The 25,055-nt window shown below is 51.0% G+C and overlaps 1 protein-coding gene across 7 annotated transcripts in view; it reads right to left on the bottom strand.

Moving 5' to 3' along the window:
* Window positions 1–25,055, bottom strand: part of RANBP3 (RAN binding protein 3) — a 1,483,781-nt gene that overhangs the window by 121,369 nt on the left and 1,337,357 nt on the right. Inside the window, exon 19 of one of the 7 annotated variants that reach the window (XR_011303967.1) lies at window positions 418–545. The exons of the other annotated variants lie outside the window; for them this stretch is intronic. The gene's annotated coding sequence lies outside the window, so the exon portion shown is untranslated. The remainder of the gene's footprint in view (window positions 1–417; window positions 546–25,055) is intronic. 7 annotated transcript variants of the gene reach the window in all.

The following is a 25,055-nucleotide window of genomic DNA, read 5'->3' as shown; positions in this document are numbered from 1 at the left end:
CAGTAACAGCCAGGAGCCGGAATTTCACAAGGCCTCCATGAGTCCTACTCCTCTGGAAACATCGATATATTCAAGGCAATATGGATTCTGGCCCTAACCGGATGACAATGTTGCTGGCAGCAGGAATGCTGGAAACAGCAAGTCCAAAGCTCCCTGACAGCCTTTGGGAGACTGGGGCTGGAGCTGCATGGGTTGTGATGCCAAGGGCAGACACACGCTGCACTCCACACCCTCCCTTAAAGCAAAGGGAGGTAAAATAACTGCTGTATAGAGGACTGACAGGATGACCGAATCACCGGCTCCCTGGATCTATATTCCCCTCCCACCTTTGAGACTTGACTCTCAAATCTACTGTCAACTGACGCCTCTCATACAGGTCAGAGTCAACCTTGAAAGAAAATCAGTTGGTGGTCTTACCTTTCTCCTCTAGACCACCATCCTGTCAGCTCTGGCCTTCAGTCTCCTTGGTGACATCAGGATGCAGAGACTGCAAGAGCTTTGAAGTGAGGATGTCCTAGACATCTAAGGCATTGGCCATGGGGATCCTGCAAAGTGAAAATGGTTGGGCAGCTTTTACAGGCTTTAAATGTACTTCTGTACTTTAAGTAGACACCTCAGAGTGGAAAGCATTATAAAAAAAAAAAATCACAATAAAAGCACAAACTTATATAAAAACTGGCTACTTTTGAAAGAATTTTACTTGGGAAATACTGCTCGCCAGAAAAAAGGCTGAAATGAAACAAACCATCTCGAAAATAACTTCATTCAAGTCCAAGCCAAGAAAAACCTACAGGTGTGTAATTGTGTAGGTCTTCTAAAGAGGGCAATGCTGGTCGGACATTAGGGATTTTGGAGCTGAAAAATGTGACATTTAAAAATGAAATTAAAGAAAAAGAAATCCAATTGGAAGAAAACAACGGACGTATGCAGTCCTCTTGGAACCCACACGAGCAATAAAGTACACTAAGCCAGGGACACTTATGTCTTGAGAGGTGATCAGGGATGCATTTAATCACTATGCAGTAATAACATTTGAAACCACCATGGTGGCATGGTCCGATTTTTTTAATCTAGTCTCCACACCATACCTGTGTTGGGGGTTTAGTGGTCAATCGCCTATTTTACCTTGGATACTTGCATGCAAAGCCTTCTGCTGATGCACACATCCAGTTCATAAACCTCAGTGGAACTAACCTAATACCAAAATAACCTTGAACCATTGCATTCCCCTGAATACAAACCTCTGGTATTTAGTATGAGGGTTTCTCATTAGCCTATGAAAGTGCCTGGGTTGAAAACGTACATTCAATCTTCCTTGATAAGAATTATCAAATGACCAAACTGAATCTCTACTTCAGGGATTTGTTGCAATGAATGAGGCCCAGTAACGACTTTAGCTTCATCTTGTTCCTGATCAGGAAGATAGTTCCTTTCACCTGCTCCACAGGAACCATTTGCACTGCTCCAGAGTGGAAAATCTCCTTTCATCGAGCAGCATGATTGGAAGAAGTTGGATGGAAAGCAATCTCTTTCATAGCGAAGAAAGTAAAATGTTCCAGTAAAAACCGATGGACGAAAAAGTGACCTACCTGTAACATAGCTTCTCCAATAGGTATTGTTTTCATAGTAATGACCAATGGCCATCTTTTTCACATTATGGCAATTACTGATACATTTTTCTTGCAAATATTTAAGCTTTCAAAGACTTCTACCAAGATATTTCCTGGAAGTGAAACCGCTCAAGACCATGCTGCATTCCACCCCAATGTTTTAAGTTTAGAAGCTGGTGCAAATCAATACCAATCTGAAAAAGTCCCATCAAGCATTTGAGGATGATAATCATAAAGAGTCCACGTTACTAATAAAAAATGCTTCCTTCATCCATTATGGGATCTTGCTCATAGTCAAAACTTTTAAGAGTATACCATCAACCAAAACACACTTCTAAAGGGCTCTTAAAAAAAGTAGAGTGCCAAAAATGAATTTTTAGAGGGAGGGTTTAAACACTGGAGCATCAGAATCCAGGCAATGGTGCCTATAAATGTTGTGTTTGGAGTTCCATATAGCCAGCCTATGGCTATCTAGAACAACTCTTCATTTGCAGTGCTACTTCTTATGCAAGGATAGGGTGGACACTTAAAAGGCTTTCATTTTATGGTAGAATCTGATACAATTCACTATCCAACATGCACGTCTGTTAAAGAGTTGTCTCAGCTTTTTAGGTCCCTTTGTTCATATGCCACAAAGTGATGGTTTAAAGTAACAATGTGCTTAGTTTTTTCCATTGAATAACGTAACGCATGCTTGACATCAATGGTGTGCCGGCTCAGTTGACATTCTGGTGGGATGCTTCCCGGTGCTTACCCCAGGGATGCACACAGGGTTGAATTTGCTCTAGTTTCCTTGGAGTCACAGACACTTACTTTGGGCACAGTGGCCAACTGGGGAGACAATAAGTCTAAGGATGCTCGATATTTAAGGACAGACGACCCATGTGCATGGAAGGGTTCTTCATCTGCTCATAGGAAGGGTACTCTTTAGCTACAAAGTGGAAATCTAAATTTGAATCCAGCATCTTTGACCTGATCCTCAATAACCATCTCTGAAGGCCTATCCCGACGCCTACACACGAGTTAAAAATAAAATGTACTTATGTCGGCAGCTATCTTAGAACAATATTTTTATTTTGATCATTTAACACGTTGGCATAATGAACTTGGAACAGTAAGACTGCCCACTACTCACCCATCAGTCTTTCCTCACAGCAGATGCTGATTAGAATGCAAAGTTAATCTTCACACATGCTGCAATATTTGCTGTGAATATAAGCTCAGCACCAAGCTCAGCATCTTAGGCCCGCCAGAAAACTGCTTCACCACAGATATTTTACATCCCTAGACTAGTAGCCCATGAAGCAGACCATCATTCTCGCATGGTCTACTCTAACCCATTGCCACAGCTACAACATACTACTCTTGCACCAATATGTTAATTCCTTCAGGCCTCATTGTTATGCCATCACTTAATGGTCCATAGAATTCACATTATATTCTTAAAAGTCAGGAGGTTCTCTACACCTGCCAAAATGAACCCATTCCAGTTGTGTTTACTGATCCACCCAGTAAAGCCCTAAGGCCCGACTAACACCTTTTACCCTATGAATACACTCAAATACTGTGCCTTTGTATGCTCTTGTAGGTACGCATATTTAGTTGCACTGGTTTAGGACCGCTTATCCTATCTCCATTCCAGGCTAACCAGTTTAGACAGTAGATTCAGTCTGAACATATGCATTTAAGTGCATGAGATAAGTAACACCAGCCACACCCCAGTTCTTGTCCTGACAAAGATGAACTGTCCCACCTAGGCAAGTGAGTGAAACATATCCATTGTGTCAACAACCACACGCCTATCCCTGAACTGCTTTTACTGTTACAGCTCCAAGTGAGCATGCAGTGAGTTAGTTACAGATGCTTTTTCATAGATGCTGTATTAGCAGTAAAATAACGGCAGTAATTATGCCACAAAGTTTGTGTATCCTACACCCTTACCTTCTAAAATTGACGTAAGAAAGCTCAAGATACAAACCTAACTAAACCTTCCAGAGAAATTTGTTGACACCTACCACTGGTCTTAATCTTGACAGCAACAACTGATATACTCTACCGAACCAATGATTTAGTCTCACAGTGTGATCTATTCACTTATCCAAAATTAATAAACTTACTCACTGTAGTGACTACATTACTCCTAGTCCATAGTCCCCTTTCATCAGTACTTTGGGGACATTCCGTCCTGTGGGACAGGACCGGAGCACTTTTGTAAAAAAGCACCACATTGAAAAATATGTCCTCTTTTTACGCGGGGTACCATACGCGGCCCTTACCCCGGCCTCCTTAGCTCCGCCCAGCGCATCGCCCTTCAGTCCTTTTCTATCGCCAGATCTGAGACCATTTAAGCAATAATAGTGGATACTTATTAGAGGGGGTAGCGGGGGGGGGTCGGGGGGGGAAGGGGGGCGTATGGGGGAAAGTGGACTATGGACTAGGAGTAAGATGGTCACTACAGTGAGTAACTTTATTATATTCCTACATCCCGTCCCCTTTCCTCCATACTTTTGGGAGATTACCAAGCACTTCTTACAGGATAACGGGTGGATGGAACTCCTTTACTGAAAGAGGTTTTTAAGAACAGCTTGCCCGAACTGAGCATCAGCCCTGGAGCTCAGGTCTAAGCAGTAATGCTTCACAAAAGCTGATGGGGAAGCCCACGTGGCTGCCTTGGCAATGGTTTCCAAGGAACATATTTTTTGGAAGGCAATGGCAGCTGCCTTGCCCTGCACAAAATGGGCATGAACTCCCTTTGGAGGTTGAAGGCCCTGAACGGAATACGCTTCAGAGATACAGGAAGCAATCCATCGGGTGATAGTTGCCTTCGAAGCCGGCTTTCCTTTTGGGTCCCCGAAGGTCACCAAGAGCTGGGAAGAGCTCTGAAGATTAGAAGTTCTGTCCAAATAAAACTTCAGAGCTCGCCTTACATCCAAATTATGCAGAACCCTCTCGGCATCTGAAGCTGGTTCTGGGAAGAAAACTGGTAAGAAAATAGACTGGTTCAGATGAAAATCAGATACCACCATTGGAAGGAAAGAGGGATTGGTCCGGAGGACAACCTTATCCTTGTGAAAGGTGAGGAACGGATGTTCTACCGACATGGCCTGAAGCTCGTTTACCCTCCTTGCCGAAGTTACCGCAACCAGAAAGGCCATTTTCCATTAAAGGAATTTCAAGTCTGCCGAAGCCATGGGTTCAAAGGGTTTATGACAAAGCAGTCAGGACCACATTCAGATCCCACTTAGGATGCGGGCTGCGCACCGGTGGATACAGATGCAACAGACCTGCAAAGTGCCTTTTAATGACAGGGTTTGTCAAAGAAAAAGAACAAGAGTCCCTGGACAGGTAGGCAGCAATAGCTGACAAATAAGTCCTACAAGACAAAACATGCATGCCTGAATCTGTCAGATGTGAAATGAAAGACAGCACTGTGTCGATAGCAGCTTCTCTGAGGTCCAGCTTTTTTGCTAAACACCAGTGACAGAAACTGAGCCATTTGCTCCCATACCGAGACCTGGTCAAAGGTTTTCTAGCCGCTTGGATAATACGCATATTATCCGCGGACAAATTGAAACTCTAAAGATTTGAACTCAGGCACCAGGCCACCAAACTGAATGATTGTGGGGAGGTGTGCCACAACTGCTGATCTATCTGGTGAAGCAGGTCGGGAATCAGCAGAAGCCTGACCGGTGAGCAGACTGACAGACGCTGAAGCTCCGAAAACCAGAATTTGGATGGCCACAACGGGGCTATGAACAGTAGAGTGCAATTCGACGTGTTCCGGAGCTTGCATAGCGGCCAGTGAATCAGAGGAAGAGGCGGGAAGGCGTAGGCCCTCATGTTGTGCCACAGAATCTCGAGAGCATCTCCTATGGAAGAGGCTTCAAGCCCGTTCCTGGAAGCATAAAGAGGAAGTTTCCTGTTCAATGACGTCGCAAAGAAGTCCACTTCTGGAGTGCTCCAATGGCGAAAAAGTTCGGAGAGGATCTCCGTGTTCAGCTCCCACTCATAGCTGCCCACCGCTCGCCGGCTGAGTGTGTCTGCTGTTACATTCAGCTGGCCCGGAATGTGTACCGCCAACAGCCAAACACCATGCTGGACAGCCCATTCCCAAATCTGAATGGCTAGATCCACAAGGGGAGGTGAGCTGGTACCCCCCTGCTTGTTGACGTAAAACATGGATAACGCATTGCCCGTGCGGATGCCGTCCACCTTGTTCACAATGCCTGGCTTGAACGCTTTTGAGCGCCAGGAAAATTGCCAGAAGTTCCAGATAATTTATGTGAAATGGTCTGTTCTGTGGCGACCACAGGTTGAAAACCTGAAGATGATCCATTGTCGCGCCCCACCCGATAAGGGAGGAGTCTGTCGTAATCGTCATCTGGGGGGAGGGCTCCTGAAAGGGCGCACCCACCGACAGATTGCTGGAAGACCACCACCAAAGGAGATCTGACATGTAGGGTGGAAACAGGATTATTTTGGTGTCCGGGTCCACCGCCTGGAGCCAGGAGCTCCGAAGAGCCAACTGCTCAAGTCGCATCTTGAGACACGCCAGGGGAAGAGCAAGCACGTACGAGTCCCAGAAGCCTGCGGAACCACCAGGCAGACATGCTCTCTGACTGAATGAAGACTTGAAATGTGGTTAACAGATCCGCCATCCTGTCCACCGTCAAATACACCCTGCAGTCGATCATGTTCCAACGGAAACCCAGGAATATCAGGTCCTGAGAGATCGTCATGGAGGATTTCTGCCAGTTCACCGACAGCCCAAGACTGAAAAGGAGCTGAGGGAGAGACTGAAGATTGCTCGAGGCTTTCACCGGACAGGGACTGCGCAGAAGCCAGTCGTCCAAATATGGATACACATGAATTCCCCCGTAGCCTTAAAAAAGCTGCAATGACTGACATCTTTGTGAAGACACGCGGCGCAGAGTTGAGACCAAAAGGGAGCACTCGAAACTGATAGTGCTCCTCTCCCAGGGAGAACCACAGGTATTTCTGATGCAGGCTCCAGATCAGGATATGCATATAAGCATCCTGAAGGTCCACAGAGCTGAGCCAGTCGCCCTTCTGAAGAGAGGACTTTATTAGGCAGGGCGTAATCATCTCAAATGTCTCTTGGGGAAGAGAAGAACTAGTTACTCTTACCTTGTAACGTTCTTTCGATGGGATGTTCCTCCGACGTATTCCTTATCTTAGATAGAAATCCTTCAGCTTTGCTGGCCTCGGAAAATTTTTTCGCCAGAGGGCGCTGCGCGTCGATGATCGCCGAGTCGATGACCCTCGACGGCCTCCGTGCCGACGTCGACGTCATCCTGCCTATAAAGGCCGCGCGCAGCGTCCGTTGCTCAGTTCCGTTTTGTAGTCCCCAGTAATGTTTTTGGATTAGACTAATCACCTTGAAGGAGCATAGGCTGCAAACCCACAGGAAGTCATACTGCGGGGATGGATGGGAGGGTCGATAAGGAATACGTCGGAGGAACATCCCATCGAAAGAACGTTACAAGGTAAGAGTAACTAGTTCTTCGAAGGGATTGTGTCCTCCGACGTATTCCTTATCTTAGATAGACTCCCATAGCAGTGGTATTGTGACTGGAGGCGGGAGTAATAAAAGTTATGTTACCCTTCCAGAATGGACAGAGTGTAACACAGCCTTGCCGAATCTAGTTTCTTGACTAGAGGAGGAATCCAGGCTATAGAATTTGGTAAATGTATGTGCGGACGACCATGTGGCAGCCGCACATATATCTCGAATTGGCACCCCTCTTTGAAGGGCTGAGGATGTTGCGATACCCCTGGTAGAATGAGCCCTTAGATTTTGAGGAGGCTCCTTTCCTGCCAATTTGTAGCACTCCAGAATGGCTAAAATAATCCATCTGGAGATGGTTTGTTTTGTTATTGGAAGGCCCAACTTATGTCCTGCATAACCTACAAAGAGTTGGTCTGCTTGTCTGATCTTAGCCAATCTGCTGATATAGAAGCTCAAGGCTCGCTTAGGGTCCAGCCTGTGCAGTCTCTCTTCCTCCTTCCCCGGATGAGGAGGAGGGTAGAAAGAAGGTAATATAATCTTCTGAGTGATGTGAAACTCCGAGACTACCTTCGGGAGGAAGTTAGGCTTCACCTGAAGAACAACTTTGTCCTTGTAAAAGATTGTATGTGGAGGTTTACACGATAAGGCTTGCAACTCGCTAACCCTTCTAGCAGATGTCAATGCTATTAGCAAAACAGTTTTGAGGGTGAGAAGCTTCAATGAACAAGAGTGTAGTGGTTCAAAAGGGGCACCCTTTAGGAAGTTTAAAATTAGGTTTAAATCCCATAAGGGAACTTGAAAAGGTTTCGGGGGATAAACATTAGTTAATCCTTTTAGGTATTGTATTACCAATGGAATTTTGAAGTATGAAGGCTCCTCTGCAGTGCGCTTAAAGATTGATAGCGCTGCGAGATAGCCCTTAATTGTGCCAACCTGTAGGCCTGAATTAGCCAGGTAAAGTAAGAATGACAACACCATAGGTGTACCACAAGAAAAGGGTTCAATATTCTTTTCTCTGCACCAGCTGCAAAATTTGTTCCAACGGCAGCGGTATAGAGTTTTAGTTGCCGGCCTTCTGGCCGAAAGCAACACCTCCATAACATCATCCGGAAGGTCCCAATCCTTGTACCTCAACCTTTCAGACACCAAGCGTGAAGGTTGAGGGTCTTGATGGCTGGATGGAGAACCTGACCTTCCTTCTGCGAGAGAAGATCCTCTCTGTATGGCAGTCGAATTGGAGGGCAGATGGACATGTCTAGAAGGTCCGGGTACCACGTTCTCCTGGCCCAATCCGGGGCAATTAGGATCATGGTCTTCCGAAACCTTCTCAACCTCCTGATCATTTGAGGAATGACAGGGACCGGAGGGAACGCGTACAGAAGTGGGAACTCCCAGTCCACTACGAACGCATCTCCTAGAGCTCCTCTCGGGGGAAATTCCCTTGAGCAAAATCTGTCGCACTTCCTGTTGATACTGGTGGCGAACAGATCCACTTGAGGGGTTCCCCAAAGGGCGAAGATCTCTTGAAGGACTTCCTGAGCTATCTCCCACTCGTGAGAGACTGTGCTCTGCCTGCTCAGAGCGTCCGCTGTCAAGTTCTTCTCTCCGGCTAGGTGAATTGCCGATAGAGAGATTCCTTCCTGAATTGCCCAAAACCAGAGCTGCATCGCCTCTCTGCACAGTGGTAGTGAGCCTACGCCTCCTCTTTTGTTGAGGTAGTGCATGGCCACTGTATTGTCCGTCATTATTAGGACGTTTCTTCCCCGTACAGACGGCAGAAAAGCCTTCAGCGCTAGTCTGATGGCTCTCAGCTCCAACAGGTTGATATGTAGTCTGGACTCCGATGGAGACCAACGACCGCTGATGGTCAAGTCGTTGGCGTGAGCTCCCCACCCCGTGAGTGAGGCATCCGTGACTACTGTTATCTCCGGCCATGGTTGCCAAAACATTTCTCCTTTCAGGATGTTCTCCCGACAGGCCCACCACTGAAGGTCTCGGGCTACTTTGACCGGGATCCGAAGGAGATCTGTCATCCTTCCTGAGAACTGTGACCACTGAGTTCTCAGTGCCCACTGGAGGGATCTCATTCTCAGGCGAGCCTCCGGCACGAGGAATATGCAGGATGCCATGAGGCCTAGCAACCTCAGAAAGTCGTAGGCTGGGAGATATTGGGCATTCTGAAATCTGATGACCATCTGCAGAATATCTCGAGCCCTCACCTCTGGTGGCAAGGCTTTTCCCAGGGAAGTGTCCAGGACTGCTCCAATGAATTGGAGTCTCTGTGATGGTATCATCTGTGACTTCTTTAAATTGAGGGAGAAGCCCAGCTTGTGAAGGAAGTGGCAAACATAATCTAGTTGTCTCTGAGCCTGTTCCGAAGATACAGCTCTGATCAACCAATCGTCTAGGTAAGGGTAGACATGAATCCCTTCCCTCCTTAGACTTGCAGCCACAACCGACATTAGCTTGGTAAAGACCCTCGGGGCGGAGGTTAGCCCAAATGGCAGAACTCGAAATTGATAATGAGAGCTGCCAATTGCGAACCTCAGGTATCTCCTGTGCCTGGGATGGATCGGCACATGGAAATAAGCGTCCTGGAGGTCTAGAGATACCAACCAGTCCTGAAGCTGGAGGGCCTGAAGGATCTGAGAGAGAGTCACCATCTTGAACTTGTCCTTTCGGAGGAATTTGTTCAATTCCCGTAAGTCTAAGATGGGTCTCAGTCCTCCGTCCTTCTTCGGTATTATGAAGTAGGGGGAGTACCAACCCTTGTTCCTTTCCGCTACAGGTACCAGTTCTATGGCACCTTTCTCTAGCAGGTCTAAAACCTCCTGCAAGAGGAGCGGATCTGGAAGCTTCAAAGGGTTGTTCCCCGGTGGATGACTCTGAGGGATATGTAGGAAGGGCAGGCAGTAACCTTGGGCTACTGTCTCCAGAGCCCAAGCATCTGACGTAATAGCCTGCCATTCCGTCAGATGGTGAGTTAACCTGCCCCCTACTGGTGTTCTGTGAGGGGAGACCTCAGAGTGGTTTTGAAGCGGCTGATGCAGTTGCCGAAGGTAAAGTGGCTCCTGCTCCTGCGGGTGCGGCTTTCTTTCCCCTACCCCGTCCACCACGGGTAAATCTTCCTTGGCCTCTTTGAGCCGGTCGTCCCCTGCCCCTTCCATATGAGGAATAGTAACGAAAGGACCGTCCTCTCCACGATGATCCCGAAGGACGAAAGGTATTCTGACGGATAGCAGCTCCCAATGACTTGGCTGCTGCCTTGGACGTTTGCAGTTTCTCCAAACTGTCATCCGCCTTCTTTCCAAAGAGGGTAGAACCGTCAAAGGGCATATTCAAAAGCCTGGTCTGCACGTCAGAGGCAAAACCAGACTTCCTCAACCACGCATGCCTGCGGATTGTGGTACTTGCCGCCATGGCCCTGCTGATACTGTCAGCAGAATCTAGGCCAGTTTGTAGGGTCTCGCACATCGCATCTTTACCATCCCTGATGATGTTTAAAAATGCGTCCCTTTCCTCTCCTTCTTGGAGGCAGTCAGCCGCTGATGAAGCGCACTCCCAAAGGGTGTGGCTGAACCTAGCGAGCGTACAGGTCGCGTTAATAGACTTTAACGCCATGCTACAGGCAGAAAAAACCTTCTTAGCCATGGCATCATATTTTTTGTCATCCCTATCCTGCGGAGCAGTGGGGTATGCAGATGTGCTGCCTGATGAGGTTGCAGCCTGTACAACCAAGCTCTCAGGAGTAGGGTGTTTTGACAAATATTCAGGGTCAGAACTAGCCACCCTGTATTTTGTTGACAGTTTTTTATTTACTGCCGGGATAATTTCTGGCGTTTCCCAGTTTGTCAAAATCCTTCTCTGTAGAGCAGAGTGAAATGGAACCACAGGATCCTCCTGTGGGCCCTTGTCCAGTATGTCAGTGAGGTCATCCTGCTGAAAGGCAGGAGAAGGTGCAGACCAACCCATAAATTCTATGATTCTAGACATCAGAGCTCTATATGGAGTCTCCGCATGTTCTCCTGGGTCTGGTTTGATAAATTCTGCTTCAGGAGAAGTGTCCAAGCCACTAGCTTCCTGAAGTGCATCCTGAAGATTTTTTAATCTTCCTTCCTCAGAGGCGAAAGTCTCTGGCTCTGGTGATGTGGTCCTCTGTAAATCAATATCTTGGTCTGAATCCTCCCTTTCCTCAAAAATCGAGGTTAAAGGGGGATACATTGGTTTTTGGAATGGTATAAACCCCATTTCCAATGCAGAAGGAGCCATCATCACAGGCCTTGAAAACGTCGATGTCGTCGACACCGACGTGAAAGTACTCGAAGGCGCCGTGAAAAGCGTCGAGAAATGTGTACTAGGCCTCGAAGAACTCGAAAGGATCGGAGTCTTGCTCGAGAACGACGTCGACGTTCTCGGCGTCGAGTCGGAGGTCTTTTGTCTAACCGTTGGCTGTGGAGTAGCCGTGGTTCTTTCCTTCACCGGCGTCGATATCGGCGTCGACGTCGGCGTCGACTCGATCGACTGATGCGCCGATGAATCCTTCGACAACGGCGTCGATGGCGCCGACCTCTGTTTCGAAGGAGTTTTCGACGATGGCGTCGATGATGCTTTATCTCCCGATGGCTCGAGGCGCTTTCGGGTTGACTTTTCCGCCGGGTACTGCGACTCGCGGCGTTTAGATTTTTTGGGTTTTTTACCCGGGGTATCACCCTCAGCTGTCTTCGAGGGGGACGAGGCCGCTTTCTCGAAGACGCTTAGCATCTTTTTCCTGAATTCCTCCCACTCAGCTTGCGAGCTGCGTTTTGTGGGGCAATGAACTCTCTCAGGAGAACTCGACGAAGATGACGAAGGGGATCTCCTACGTCTCTTCTTCGAGTGTCTCGATGTCGACGAGTGGTGGGAGCCACTTCGTGATCTAGATCGAGAGTGTTTTTTATGGTGAGGAGACGAACGTCTCGACTCTACCGAAGAAGCTTTCGAGGAAGTTAAAGTTGACCTACCTCTCTCGAGCTTCCCCCTACGCTCCTTCAAGGCTTTCGCCGTCATGGAAAGGCATTCCTCACACTCCGAACTCTGGTGCGTGATTCCCAGACACCACAAACAGACCCTGTGAGGGTCCGTCAACGACATTTTCTTCCCGCAGTCTCGGCACTTTTTGAAACCGGACCGAGGGGTCGTCGGGTCGGAGGAGGATGCCATCGATATCGAGGTAAATAGTAGTTATTATATACGTTATCTTGACGAGAACTGAGCAACGGTGTTCCGAGGCACAACGAAGCGCGGAAAAACGGAACTGAGCAACGGACGCTGCGCGCGGCCTTTATAGGCAGGATGACGTCGACGTCGGCACGGAGGCCGTCGAGGGTCATCGACTCGGCGATCATCGACGCGCAGCGCCCTCTGGCGAAAAAATTTTCCGAGGCCAGCAAAGCTGAAGGATTTCTATCTAAGATAAGGAATACGTCGGAGGACACAATCCCTTCGAAAGGTTGAATTGGGAAAGGTCTAAATTGGTGCGCAGGCCAGCCTGGTTGGGTTTTGGCACCGTGAAAAGACGAGAGAAGCAGCCCTCCCCTCGTTCCCTTAGGGGAACGGGTTCTATCGCCCCGAGATTTAGAAGCTTCTGGACCTCGGCTCTGATGTAGGGCGTCCCCGACTGCTGAAAGGGAGGATTGAAGGGTGGGGGTCAAGCGGAAAACCGCCCGAGCGATGGACAAAACCCACCGGTCGTCGGTGACGGTTTGCCACGCCTTCAGATGAGATTCGTCCTCCCACCGGAGTCTCGTGCGAGCGCCAAAAAATATAATTCTGCAGACTTTTCGGCAGAGAGATTACCAGTCCCTGAAGTGGAGGCTGAAGACCAACAGAAAAACCGACCTTGTTGCTGTCTCCGACAGGAGTTACCTCTCAATGGGTCACTCCTACGAGACCTGCAGTCCTGGAACCCTCTGAAGCCTGAGGAGGAACGAGACTGGGATCCAGATCTCAGAGCGTTGACTGGGGCTTTCATTAGCACCGACAGAGACTTGGCAGTCTGTGTGCTGGCCTTAGTGTTGGTGAGCTCGTCATCCATCAAAGAATGAAACGGCTATTTGCCATCAAAAGCCAGATCCAGAACTTTATCTTGGACCTCCTTCGAAAACTTAGTTGCATGAAGCCAAGCTTGACGAGAGGTGTCCAACCCCAGCATGTGGCCTCGAGCCGAGGTTTCGACATGATGCGCAGCAGCCTCCAGCATATCCTGCGCCAACACCCTGGCGTCTGACAGACCGCCCTTTAAGTCTTCCAATCTGTCAGTCGGAATTAACTCTTGGAAGTCAGCCAAATCTCTCCACAGTTTCATATTCGCTGCTTCTAAAATGAGCTCTGTGTTAGCCTGACGCAACTGCAGCGCCGAGTTGGCAAAAATCTTCTTGCCCAAGGAATTGAGTAATTCGTCCTCCTTGGACAGAACCTGGGCCGCAGCTGCGGAAGTCGCAGAAGCCAGCTTAGATTGCAGAGTGGCGGCCGCTACCACTGTCGAGGTCGGGAGCAAACATGACGCAGGCCCCTCGCGGAAACCCTCAGAAAAAACCCTGGTTCGCCTATTAGGCTTGCAAGGCACCTCTGGGATAACCCTGGTAGCAGAATTTATGAAGCCCCTCCCGGACCTAGAGCACCCCGGGACGCAGTCCCCCAGTCGGGGTGCCCTGAAAAGTAAGGAACTTACCGGGCGTCTCTTCTTTCCGTCAATGAAGAGTTGGAAATGCGATGGCGGAACCTTCTGGAATATTTCCTCCCATCTACGAAGACGACGTTGAAGTGCCCGGACCGAAAGGGAGTCGCAGAAGAAACACGAGTCCCAACGATGATCCCGTACCAGACACTCCAAGCAGAGAGAATGGGGATCCGCACTAGCAAAGCGATGCTCGCAAGAGGGAAAAGTGGAAAATCCCAGATGCTCCGGCATAGAAGGAGGACAATGCGACCGCAGAAGAGAAGGACAAAGGGAAAGAAAAAAGGTCTTCCTGGTGATGCTAGTGCTTCCAGCTGAAGGGCGATGCGCGGGGCAGAGCTAAGGAAGGCAGGGTTACAGCCGCGGTACACCGCATAAAAAGAGGACGACAAATTGTTCAATTTGATGCTTTTTTTTTTTTTTTAAACAAAAGTGCTCTGGTCCCGTCCCACAGGACGGAATGTCTCAAAAGTATGGAGGAAAGGGGACGGGATGTAGGAGCAATAATGGAAATTCCCTTGAAAATTAAACTACCATGTAATAGAGCAACAACAAATTTATGTTAAGGATTTGTCACTTCTTTCACTCATCTAAAAACTTAAACCCATCTGACAGTCTATGGCAGAGCCTATGATCTAATACCAGGTGACCACCTCCCTAGATCGATCATCTCACTACCACCATCCTAAAGATGTTCGCTGTCACACAGGAAACTATCCTTTATCCTCATCCAGTCAGATCTCATCCCATCTCTTCAGATACTACCCTTGACCTTGCTCCGCACCCGCACTCATTCATTCATTCATTCTGCACAAAATATAAATTAACTTAATTGCCCCTTGGATCTCGTCGGACCATTACACCTTTTTTTTTTTACAAAGCCCAACCAAGTCTCTACTAGGACGCCTATTAACTGGTAATGGATATCCGCGATTTGACCAAATCTCGCAATTTCGAATTGGAAATTGCCAAATGCGACAATGCTGAATTCGAAATGTGAGACTCGGTCAAAGAATTATCCTCCACCCGCCCCCCCTACTTAACTGTTGCCAGCACACCTACTTGTGCGCCGCCGACTTCTCCAACCCTCTGCAACGCTGTTTTCCTTCACTTAACATGGATGGGAATCAGCGCTGCAGTGTCCCTTTTCTCTCTCTTTTTTTTCTTTCTTCTCAAATTCCCCCGATGCTATTGTAGGGAACAAGCATGTGTGGGCACCCGCGCAACCTCTGCGCTCCTCTTGTTTGCTATAATGGCACCGAATGGGAGATTTGTTCGACATTTTCGGCTGTTGAATTTCAAACAAATGTCCCATTCGTGTTTTTTAATTCAAAATGTTATACAGATACCCCATTTAATATCTTAAACACCAGATAAGCCCTATCCCCAAATCTCAGAGAAACAAATAGTTATCTGTGGATTGACCAACACAATTCTAGCCTAAAAAAAGGAACAAGTAACTTACCTGTTACTGTTGTTCTCCCAGCATGGATCTGGCATGGATTCACATGCTCATGAATATTCCCCGTCTTCAGGCGGGGCATTCTCGGTAAAAGAAAAATCAGTTTCATTTCTGAGTTGTCTTTCTCCTACTAACCAATCACTGAGCTCTGGGTCAACTGCCCCTAGCCAATGACTGCCCTCTACCTAAGCCCCTCCTCTGGCAGCCATCTTCAGATTTGGTAGCACGTAAAGTGGCAGAAGGACCAAGAGAAGAGACACAGAGGGGTAGGCAGGAGGGTTCACATGTGAATCCATGCCAGACCCATGCTGGAGAACAAGTTACAGGTAAGTAACTTGTTCCTTCTCCAGCATGGGGTCTGGCATGGATTCACATGCTCATGAATAAAGAATACGTAGCAATACACACATTCACAACCACGGGAGGTGGCAAGGCTCAACAGAAGCAATCTTTTACCTCCTCGCCCTGGTGGAATGGGCTCTCGGACAGCCAGGCAGCGGTCGGTTTGCCAACTGGTGACAGTAGGTGATACAGCCGGAGAGCCACCTGGAAATGTAAGCCTTGGACAGGGCCTTCCCATGGTTCACAGGACCAAAGTTCACAAAAAGCTGAGAAGTGCTTTGCAAATTCTTTGTGCGTGCCATGTAAAACATCAGCACTCTAGCAACCTCCAGCGAGTCTAAAGTCCTTTCAGCCGGAAGAGTCAAAAAACACAGGTAACATCAAGGGCTCGTTGATGTGAAATTCCCACGGAACCTTGGGCATGAAGGTGTCCATCCACAGCACCACCCTAGTCTTGTGAAACGTCAAGTAAGGCTGCTTGCATGACAGGGCCTGGATCTCCCCCACTCATCGTGCAGAGGTGATGGCCACGGGAAAAGCTGTCTTCCACGACAGAAACTTAAGCAGAGCTGAATGCATAGGCTCAAATGCCCCCCAGCCCCCATGAGCCTTTGTCAGCACCACATTGAGTTCCTCGCCAGGGCCTTCACCGGTGGGAACGAGCGGAACAGTCCCTTGAGGAACTCCTTTACCAGACGGTGGGACCACAGAAGATCGTAGACACTGAATTCTAGCGCTGAAGGAGCCAGGCTCTCAGGTTCAGAGACCCTCGATCGTGGTGAAGAATGGCGCGTCCTTCCCTGGCGAGAGGATCTGTGAACAACAGCAGCTTGACTGGAGGTGCCGCCGACATGCTGAGAGGGTCCGGATGCCAGATCTGCCTCGGCCACGCTGGTGCAACAAGGATCATCCTGCACCGGTATCGGCTGAGTTGATTGATGACCCGAAGAAGCAACGACAAGGGCCGGGGGGGGGGGGAGGGGGGGAGAGGGACGCATACAGAAACAGGCCTATCCAAGGGAATGAGAATGCGTCCCCCCCCATGCTTCCCGGATGGGGGAACCTGCTGGCGACCCTCCAGCATTTGGTGTTCGTCGCTGTTGTAAACAGATCAATCTGGGGACTGCCCCATCTGAGGAAAAGGATGTCCACTTGGTCCTGCCGAAGCTTCCACTCTTGGCAAGAGAGCAGCTCCCTGCTGAGAGAGACCGGAATGGTTTTCTTTACTCCTGCCAGGTGAAACGGGACGAGGAACATCCCCTGGGCGAAGGCCAGTGCCATAGTTCCTGCGCCTCTTTGGAGAGCGCTGGGGATCTGGTGCCACCCCGTTTCCAGATGTAAAACATTGTGGTGGTGTTGTCTGTGAACACCCGCAACACCTAGCCCTTGAGGGATGGCAGGAACGGTTTTAGGGCCCAATATACCGTCCGCAGGTCCAAAACGTTGATGTGCAACGTCTTCTCCTCTGGTAGCCACAGGCCTCTGCCGTGAAGACTTCCGTTGTGGGCCCCCCATCCTTCCAGGGAAGCGTCTGTCGTGACAGTCTCCTGGTGCAGTGGGGTATGGAAATCCAAGCCTCCAGTCAGAGGAGAGCGCACGCCCCACCACCTTACAGCTCGACGGAAACCCTTGTCGAGTGCAATCCTTTCCTGGAAACTTCCAGACACCTGGACCCAACGGGCGTCGAGGAACTCCTGCAGCGGGCGCATCCATAACCTGTAGAGTCAGATGAGGTGAATGCATGACAGCATCATGCCAAGCAGAGACTTGATAGCCCTCACCGTGGCGATCTTCAGTGCCAACAGACACTGCACCTTGCCCAGGATGGCTGCTACCCTCTCTTCCGATGGTGACGCCAGGCATGACACTGTGTTGAGCCGGGATCCCAGGTATAGCGCGTCCTGCGATGGAGTCGAGTAGGATTTTGCATAGTTCACTGAGAACCCCAGATGCATCAGTAGGCGGACGGTCTTCGCTGTGTGGTCGACAGCAACGTCTCTTGATCTGGCCCGAAAGAGGCAGTCCAAGTAAGGGTAGAGGTGGATCCCTTGCATTCGTAGATGGGCCGCCACTGGCGCCAGGCACTTGGTGAAGACTCTGGGTGCCGATTTCAGTCCGAACGGGAGGGCTTTGAATTGGTAATGCTTCCACTGAACGACAAAGCGCAGAAACTTGCGGTGTGCTTTGTGAATGGGGATGTGGAAGTATGCATCCTCCAGGTCCAACAATGACAGAAAGTCTCCCTCTTCCAGCTGTCCGAGCACATGCTGAAGAGTGACCATTCGGAACTTCTGGGAATTGATGTATTTGTTCAGTTGTCGCAGGTTGAGAGTGGGGCCTCCGGTCTTCTTCAGTACGAGGAAGTACCTGGAGTACACTCCGGAGCCGCTCTGGAACTAGCTCTATCACCCCTTTCTTTAACATGGCCCGAACCTGCAGCAACAGCTGAGGGACGTGGTTTTTCTGCCTGGCCACTGGTGGGATTCGGGGACACTTTTGTTGGAACTCTAGCGTGTGTCCCTCGGCGAGAGCGTCCAGCACCCAAGGGTCGGTGGAGATGGTCAAAAACACGCTGATGAAGTTCGCCAGCCGGCCTCCCACCGGGGTGCACGGCTGGGGGCCCGACGTCCTGGCCGGTTCATTCTTGCCTGGAAGTCGACGGGCCGCCTTGTGGTCCCTGACGATAACGTACTCCGAAGGCCTTGGAGCGGCCAACAGTTGGTTTCTTGGGCCGAGGAGCGGGAGGTTTGGCGGTAAGAGGAACCCCCGCCGAAACCCCTCGAAGATCAACTAGACTTGCCTCCTGAGGACCGAAATGACAGCAGTCACTGTTGTAGTGTGCCCAGGGCACGTGCTGTCAGTGTCTGCCTTAATGGCTTGTAGGGACTCGTCTACAGCTTTCCCGAAAAGATTGTCCCATCAAAGGGAATGTCCAAAATCCTTGTCTGGACCGCCTGTCTAAAGTTGGTGGCCTTGAGCCAGCCATGACAGCGAAGGCAAACGCATTTGCCCACTGGTGGAAACCCATGTCCGCGATGTCCATGGCCACTGTGATGGTGTGGTGTGACGCCACCTCACCCTCCTGTAGAATCTCCAAAGCTTCTACCCTCTTATCGTCGGGGAGGAAGTCCACTAGAGGGGAGAGCTTAAAACACAGCTCCCGGTCATATCTTGCCATGAGGGCGTTGGCGGCCTTGACGGTAGTCGCTGCAGAGTAGATTACCTCCTAACCATAGCATCCAACTGCTTCCCCTCGTTGTCAGGAGGGGTGGACACGGCAGAAGACCTCTAGCTAGACTATTTGTTCCTGGCCGCTGTAGAAACCACAGAGCCCGGAGACGGTTGAGCCCTCAAGCACTTGGGTGCAGAGTCTGGCACCCTGTACTACTTCTCCAGTGGGTCTCTATGCTGGGGCTGTAGAAGGGTTCTTCATGAGAGTCCTTCATCCCAAATGTCATCCAGTAGCGGAACTGAAAGGATGGTCTTCCTCTTCGCCTTGTGGTGCTGGTATAAGAAGCGCTCCTTCTCCTTCGATGTGAGCTGGATAAGCTCAGAGGCTCTGGAGATCATTGCGTGGAACGATCCTCTCTCGTCCGGAGGGGAGGATCTGGGCGGAGGCAACAGGAGGTCCCCCATCCTGCCGTCGTAATCCGTGCCCGTCGTCGCCATGTCCGACTCTGTCTCCCCTGAGCTGGGTGGCGGGGAAGGATGTGATGTGTGGCAAGGAGGCATCTGGTACCCCTTCCTCACAGGTGGTTCCTCTGCTGGCTGTGGGACGGCCGGCTCCGGCCCCACGGGAGGAGCGGGTGGCCGGCATCCTCCTCTGTATCTCGGATACCAGACTATGAAGGGTTGAGTGAATGTCCAGAGAAAGGTCTCTAGCTGGCAGCTGAGGCCTAAGGGGCGGCAGCTAGGGCATAGGAGCAGGGTCAAGGCCCTCATCCTGAGGCCCTCAGTCATCTTCCTTGACGGTATCCTTGTTGTCGTCGCCCTCGTCGTATGCAAGCTCCAACGTCACCATCGCCCTCCTGGATGGTCTGGAAGTAAACAAGTTCATCCTCCACAGCAGAGGAGGTATCCGTGCCCTGGAGGGCCTCAACGCCTCCCCCTCCCCCTTTCTTCGCATCCAGAGAGGATGGTCTCAGGGAAATGATCGGCATTCTCTTCTCTGAGGCCTTCTCAATGGGCATGGAGGAAGGGACACCCTTGCCCTGGGAAGTGACGCTACGACTCCCTTGATGGAAGGCGCAGACTTAGTCTGGTGCACCTGGGCCTTCACGGACTGGCCGGGCACCTTGCTCTGCTTATTGGGCACCTTGTCCTGCTTGGCCTTCTCCTTAGGGGACAGACCAGACCCTCGATCCCCCCCCCCCTGGCCTTCTCCACTGAGGGTAGGCTGGACGCCGTACCTGGTTTGGCCTTCTCCTTGGTTGTCTCCAGGGAGACTTTCAGCTTACCCGGGTGATCAGACTTCCTCTTGGATGAAAGTCCAGAGCGTTGACTGGAGACCGATGCTGCAGGGGATGTCAAACGCGCCCTCTCCGTTGCAGAGCCCGCTGCAGCAGCGCTCCCGCCGGTAGCAGACATACAGTGTTTGGCCTTTTGTTGGAAGCCCATGGGAGGGGCACCCTAAAAGGTCTTAGAAGCCCGAGGCATGCCCCTGGGAACCACCCGATGCAGAGGCCTTGGCCTGCTACCCCTCTTCCAGCTGTTTACGCCGATCCTTCAACGTGCATTTGAGAGATCACGGCAAAGAACAAGTTACTTTCTTACCTGGTAACGTTCTTTCGATGGGATAGTCTGACGACATATTCCATATCTATGACAGGTAATGTCCACAGCTGTGCTGCTTCGGAAAATCTTTGGCGTCTGCGTCCTGCGTCGACGTGGCGTCCCCGAGGACGACCTCCGACGTCACCCGATGTGATAAGTAGGACGCACAACGCCCATAGCCTCAGTTATAGTTTTTTCCCAGAACGTGTGCCACCAGTTTTCTGCCAGTCAGACACACAAGGCCTATGACAGACTCCCAAAGCAGTACCATGCAAGGAGGTGGGAAAGAATTTAGAATACAAATTTGGCATGCCCAATCAAATTGAGGAATAGAGAACTGCCTTGCCAAAGGCCAGATCTTGCCCTCTGATGGAATCGAGGGAGTAGTGACGTACAAAAGTATGTACTGAAGCCCAGGTGGCTGCATCACAGATGTGACGAATAGGAACTCCCCACTGTAGGGCAGTAGACGCAGCCACTCCCCTAGTAGAATGGGCCCGCAAGCCAGCCGGAGGATCCTTACCCGGCAAGTGGTAAAACTCGGAGATAGCTAAAATAATCCAACGAGACAAAGTCTGTTTCGTCACAGCTTGTCCCAAACACTTTCCAGCGTAACCAATGAAAAGTTGATCGTCCACTCTGACCCGGGACATGCGCGAAATATAAAAGCTCAACGCTCTCCTACGATCAAGCCTATGGAGCCTCTCCTCTTCCTTACCAGGATGTGGAGGAGGATAGAACGCCGTAAGAACAACCTTCTGGCTCAAATGAAATTCCGAAACCACCTTCGGAAGAAAAGAAGGACGAACTCTAAGGACAACCCTGTCCTTCTGAAACACAGTGAAGGGTGGCTTAACTGAAAGTGCCTGTAACTCACTCACTCTCTGCGAGCGCCAGTAACCACAACCAAAAACACAGTTTTCAGAGTCAACAGCCTCAAAGGGCAAGAATGTAAAGGCTCAAAACGGAGCACCCATAAGAAACTTAAGAACAAGGTCCAAATCCCAACCTGGCACCAGAAAAGGTGACGGAGGGAACACATTAGTGAGCCCTTTCAAAAACTGCGAAATTAAAGGAATTCTAAAATAGGAACACTCTTCAGACGAGCGCTTAAATATGGACAGCGCCGCCAGGTAACATTTAATGGTCCCCACTTGTAAGCCCCTGTGGGCCAAAGAAAGCAAAAAATACAGAACCATGAGAATGTCACATTCAAAAGGATTCACATTCTGAACTCTGCATCAGTCGCAGAACTTTCTCCAATGGCAACGGTACAGAGACTTTGTTGCTGGCCGCCTGGCCGAGAGCAACACCTCCATCACGTCTTCAGGGAGGTCCCAATCCTTATACCTCAACCTTTCAGAAGCCAAGCGTGAAGGTTGAGGGATCTGACCTCTGGATGGAGAACCTGACCCCCCTCCCGTGAGAGCAGATCGTCTCGGTAGGGAAGACGACGCGGAGGGCAGATGGACAAGTCGAGAAGGTCCGGGTACCACGTCCTCCGTGCCCACGCCGGAGCAATGAGGATCATCCGGGAACCGAACTTCCGTAACCTCCGCAGCACTTGCGGGATGACGGGGACTGGAGGAAACGCGTACAGCAGCGGGAACGACCACTCCACCACGAACGCGTCTCCTAAGGCTCCTTTTGGAGGAAATTCCCGCGAGCAAAACCTTTCGCACGTCTGGTTGACACTGGAGGCGAAGAGATCGACTTGAGGGGTCCCCCAAAGGGCGAAGATCTCCAGGAGAATCTCCTGAGCCAACTCCCACGCGTGAGAGGTCGTGCTCTGCCTGCTCAGAGCGTCCGTCACGTTTTCGTCTCCGGCCAGATGAACTGCCGAGATCGAAACTTCCTGCTGGATGGCCCAGAACTCGACCTGCATCACCTCCCTGCACAGAGGAAGTGACCCTGCCCCCCCCCTTTTGTTGAGGTAGTGCATGGCCACTGTGTTGTCCGTCAGGATCAGGACACTTTTTCCTCGCACAGTCGGCAGAAAAGCCTTCAGGGCTAGCCTGACGGCCCTCAGCTCCAACAGAATGATATGGAGTCTGGACTCCGACGGAGACCAACGACCGCTGACTGTCAGCCCGTTGGCATGAGCTCCCCAAGCCGTGAAGGATGCATCCGTCACGATCATCACCTCCGGCCAGGGAAGCCAAAATGGAGCCCCCTTCATCAAGTTGCCTTCGACGGCCCACCACAGAAGGTCCCGGGCGACCGAGGGCGGCACCTGAACCGGATCCGACATCCTGCCGGAGGACTGCGACCATTGCGTCTTGAGCGCCCACTGCAAAGATCTCATCCGCAGGCGAGCCTCTGGCACCAGAAGAATGCAGGATGCCATGAGGCCGAGCAACCTCAAGAACTCGAACGCTGAGAGCGTCTGGGCATGCTGAAAGTTGTGCACCATCTGCTGAATGTGAAGAGCCCTCACCTGGGGAGGAAAACACTGTCCCAGGGAAGTGTCGAGCACTGCTCCGATGTACTGGAGCCGCTGTGTTGGCGTCAAATGGGACTTCTGTAAATTGAGAGAGAAGCCCAGTCTGTGAAGGGAGTGGCAGGTGGCGGACAGATGATCCAGGACTTGCTCGGGAGAGCTCCCCCTGATCAACCAATCGTCCAGGTAGGGGTCGACGTGAATCCCACCTTGCCTGAGATGCGCTGCCACCACCACCATGAGCTTGGTGAAAACCCTCGGGGCGGAGGTCAATCCGAACGGCAGGACCCAAAACTGAAAGTGCGAGTCGCCAACCGCGAACCTCAGGTACTTCTTGTGCTTGGGATGGATCGGCACATGGAAGTAAACATCCTTCGAGGTCGAGTGACACCAACCAGTCCTGAAGCTGAAGGGCCTGGAGGACTTGAGAGAGAGTAACCATCTTGAACTTGTCCTTCCTGAGGAGTTTGTTCAAACCGCGCAAGTCCATGATGGGTCTCAATCCCCCGTCTTTCTTCGAAATCAAAAAATAAGGGGAATACCATCCCTTGTTCCTCTCCGCTACAGGCACCAGTTCTATGGCGCCTTTCTCCAGCAGGGCTTGAATTTCCTGCGCAAGGAGCGGATCCGGACTCTGCAAAGAGAGGTTCCCCGGTGGATTGTCGCGAGGCCTGTGCCGAAAGGGAAGACAGCAGCCGTGGGTTATGATCTCCAGAACCCACACATCTGAAGTAATGGCTTGCCACTCTACAAGATGCTGCGCCAGCCTTCCCCCAACCGGCGAACCATGGGACATGGCCTCATGACTGAGTGGGAGCGGCCGCAGCATTACCTGAGGGCAAAGAGGCAACTGCCCGAGCGGCCTTGGCACCACGGGTACCCTGTCGTCCACCTCTGGTACCCCGGCGTTGGCCTCTTTGACTGCCAGCTCCTCTCGCTTTACTGAAGGATGAGTAATAGCGAAAGAAACCACCCCTCCACTGCTGTCCCCTAGGACGAAAAGGCGGAGGTTGGCGAACTGCAGCACCCAACGACTTCGCTGCAGCTTTCGAGGTCTGCAACCTCTCAAGGCTCTCGTCAGCCTTGCTGCCAAAAAGGTGTTCACCGTCAAAGGGCATGTTGAGGAGCCGAGACTGCACATCAGGAGCAAACCCCGACTTCCGCGACCACGCAAACCTGCGTATCACGGTGCTCGCCGCCATGGACCTACTGACGCATTCAGCTAAATCCAAATCCGACTGAACGGACTCACACATGGCATCCTTACCATCCTGGACCATAGCAAGGAAACCAACCCGTTCGTCCCCTTCGGGAATATGTTCAGCCGCTAACGCAACACAGTTCCACAGAGTGTGTGTGAAATGAGACAAGGCACAAATGGAGTTGGCCGCCTGAAGCGCCATACCACCAGAGGAAAACACTTTCTTCGCCCAGCCATCAAAACGTTTGTCGTCCCTATCAGGAGGGATGGCAGGGTACGACGCCTGCTTTGCCGGGGCCGTGGCCGCCTGCACCACCAAACTCTCCGGAGTGGGGTGCCTGGTCAAGTAGCAGGGGTCGCTACTGGCTGGACGGTATTTTCGCGACAAGGATCTGCCTACCGCCGGGAGACTCTCCGGAGCAGTCCAAGCCGCCGCCACCCTTCTCTGTAAAGCCATATGGAACGGCAGTACCGGATCAGTTGGGGGGCCAACATCAAGGATGTCCGTCAGATCATCCTGCACAAACTTCCCCGGGGGAGCAGACCATCCCAAGTACTCAGAAACCCTAGCCATAAGGCGCCGGTACGAGGAATCGGCATGAGAGCCTGGCTCAGGCCTACAAAACTCCACCTCCGGAGAGGTGTCCAGTCCACTGGCATCATGCAGTGACTGTCTCAAATCGTCAAACTGACTATGGCCCGAGACAATTTCATCTGGAACCTGACTAGGAACCAGGCCATCAGAATCCTCATCCGCCTCTGAAATATAGTCCAGGTGGCAAAAAGAAGGCACCCGAGAGTGCTTGCTCTTAACCAGAGCCTTCCTAGGGGGTTCTCCCGTGCCATGGGGTACCTCCGACACGAAAGGCGTCCAGCGAATCGGCGCCGAGCGAATCGGCGCCGAGAGGATCGGCATCGGCGTCGAGGAAATCGGCGTCGAGGTCAGATGCAGCACCTCCAGCATCGGCGGCGTCGACACAGC

Source organism: Ambystoma mexicanum, chromosome 1p (assembly GCF_040938575.1).
Source record: "Ambystoma mexicanum isolate Mex_15411 chromosome 1p, UKY_AmexF1_1, whole genome shotgun sequence".
Taxonomy (NCBI): domain Eukaryota; kingdom Metazoa; phylum Chordata; class Amphibia; order Caudata; family Ambystomatidae; genus Ambystoma; species Ambystoma mexicanum.
This window is presented reverse-complemented; position numbering and strand designations above follow the sequence as displayed.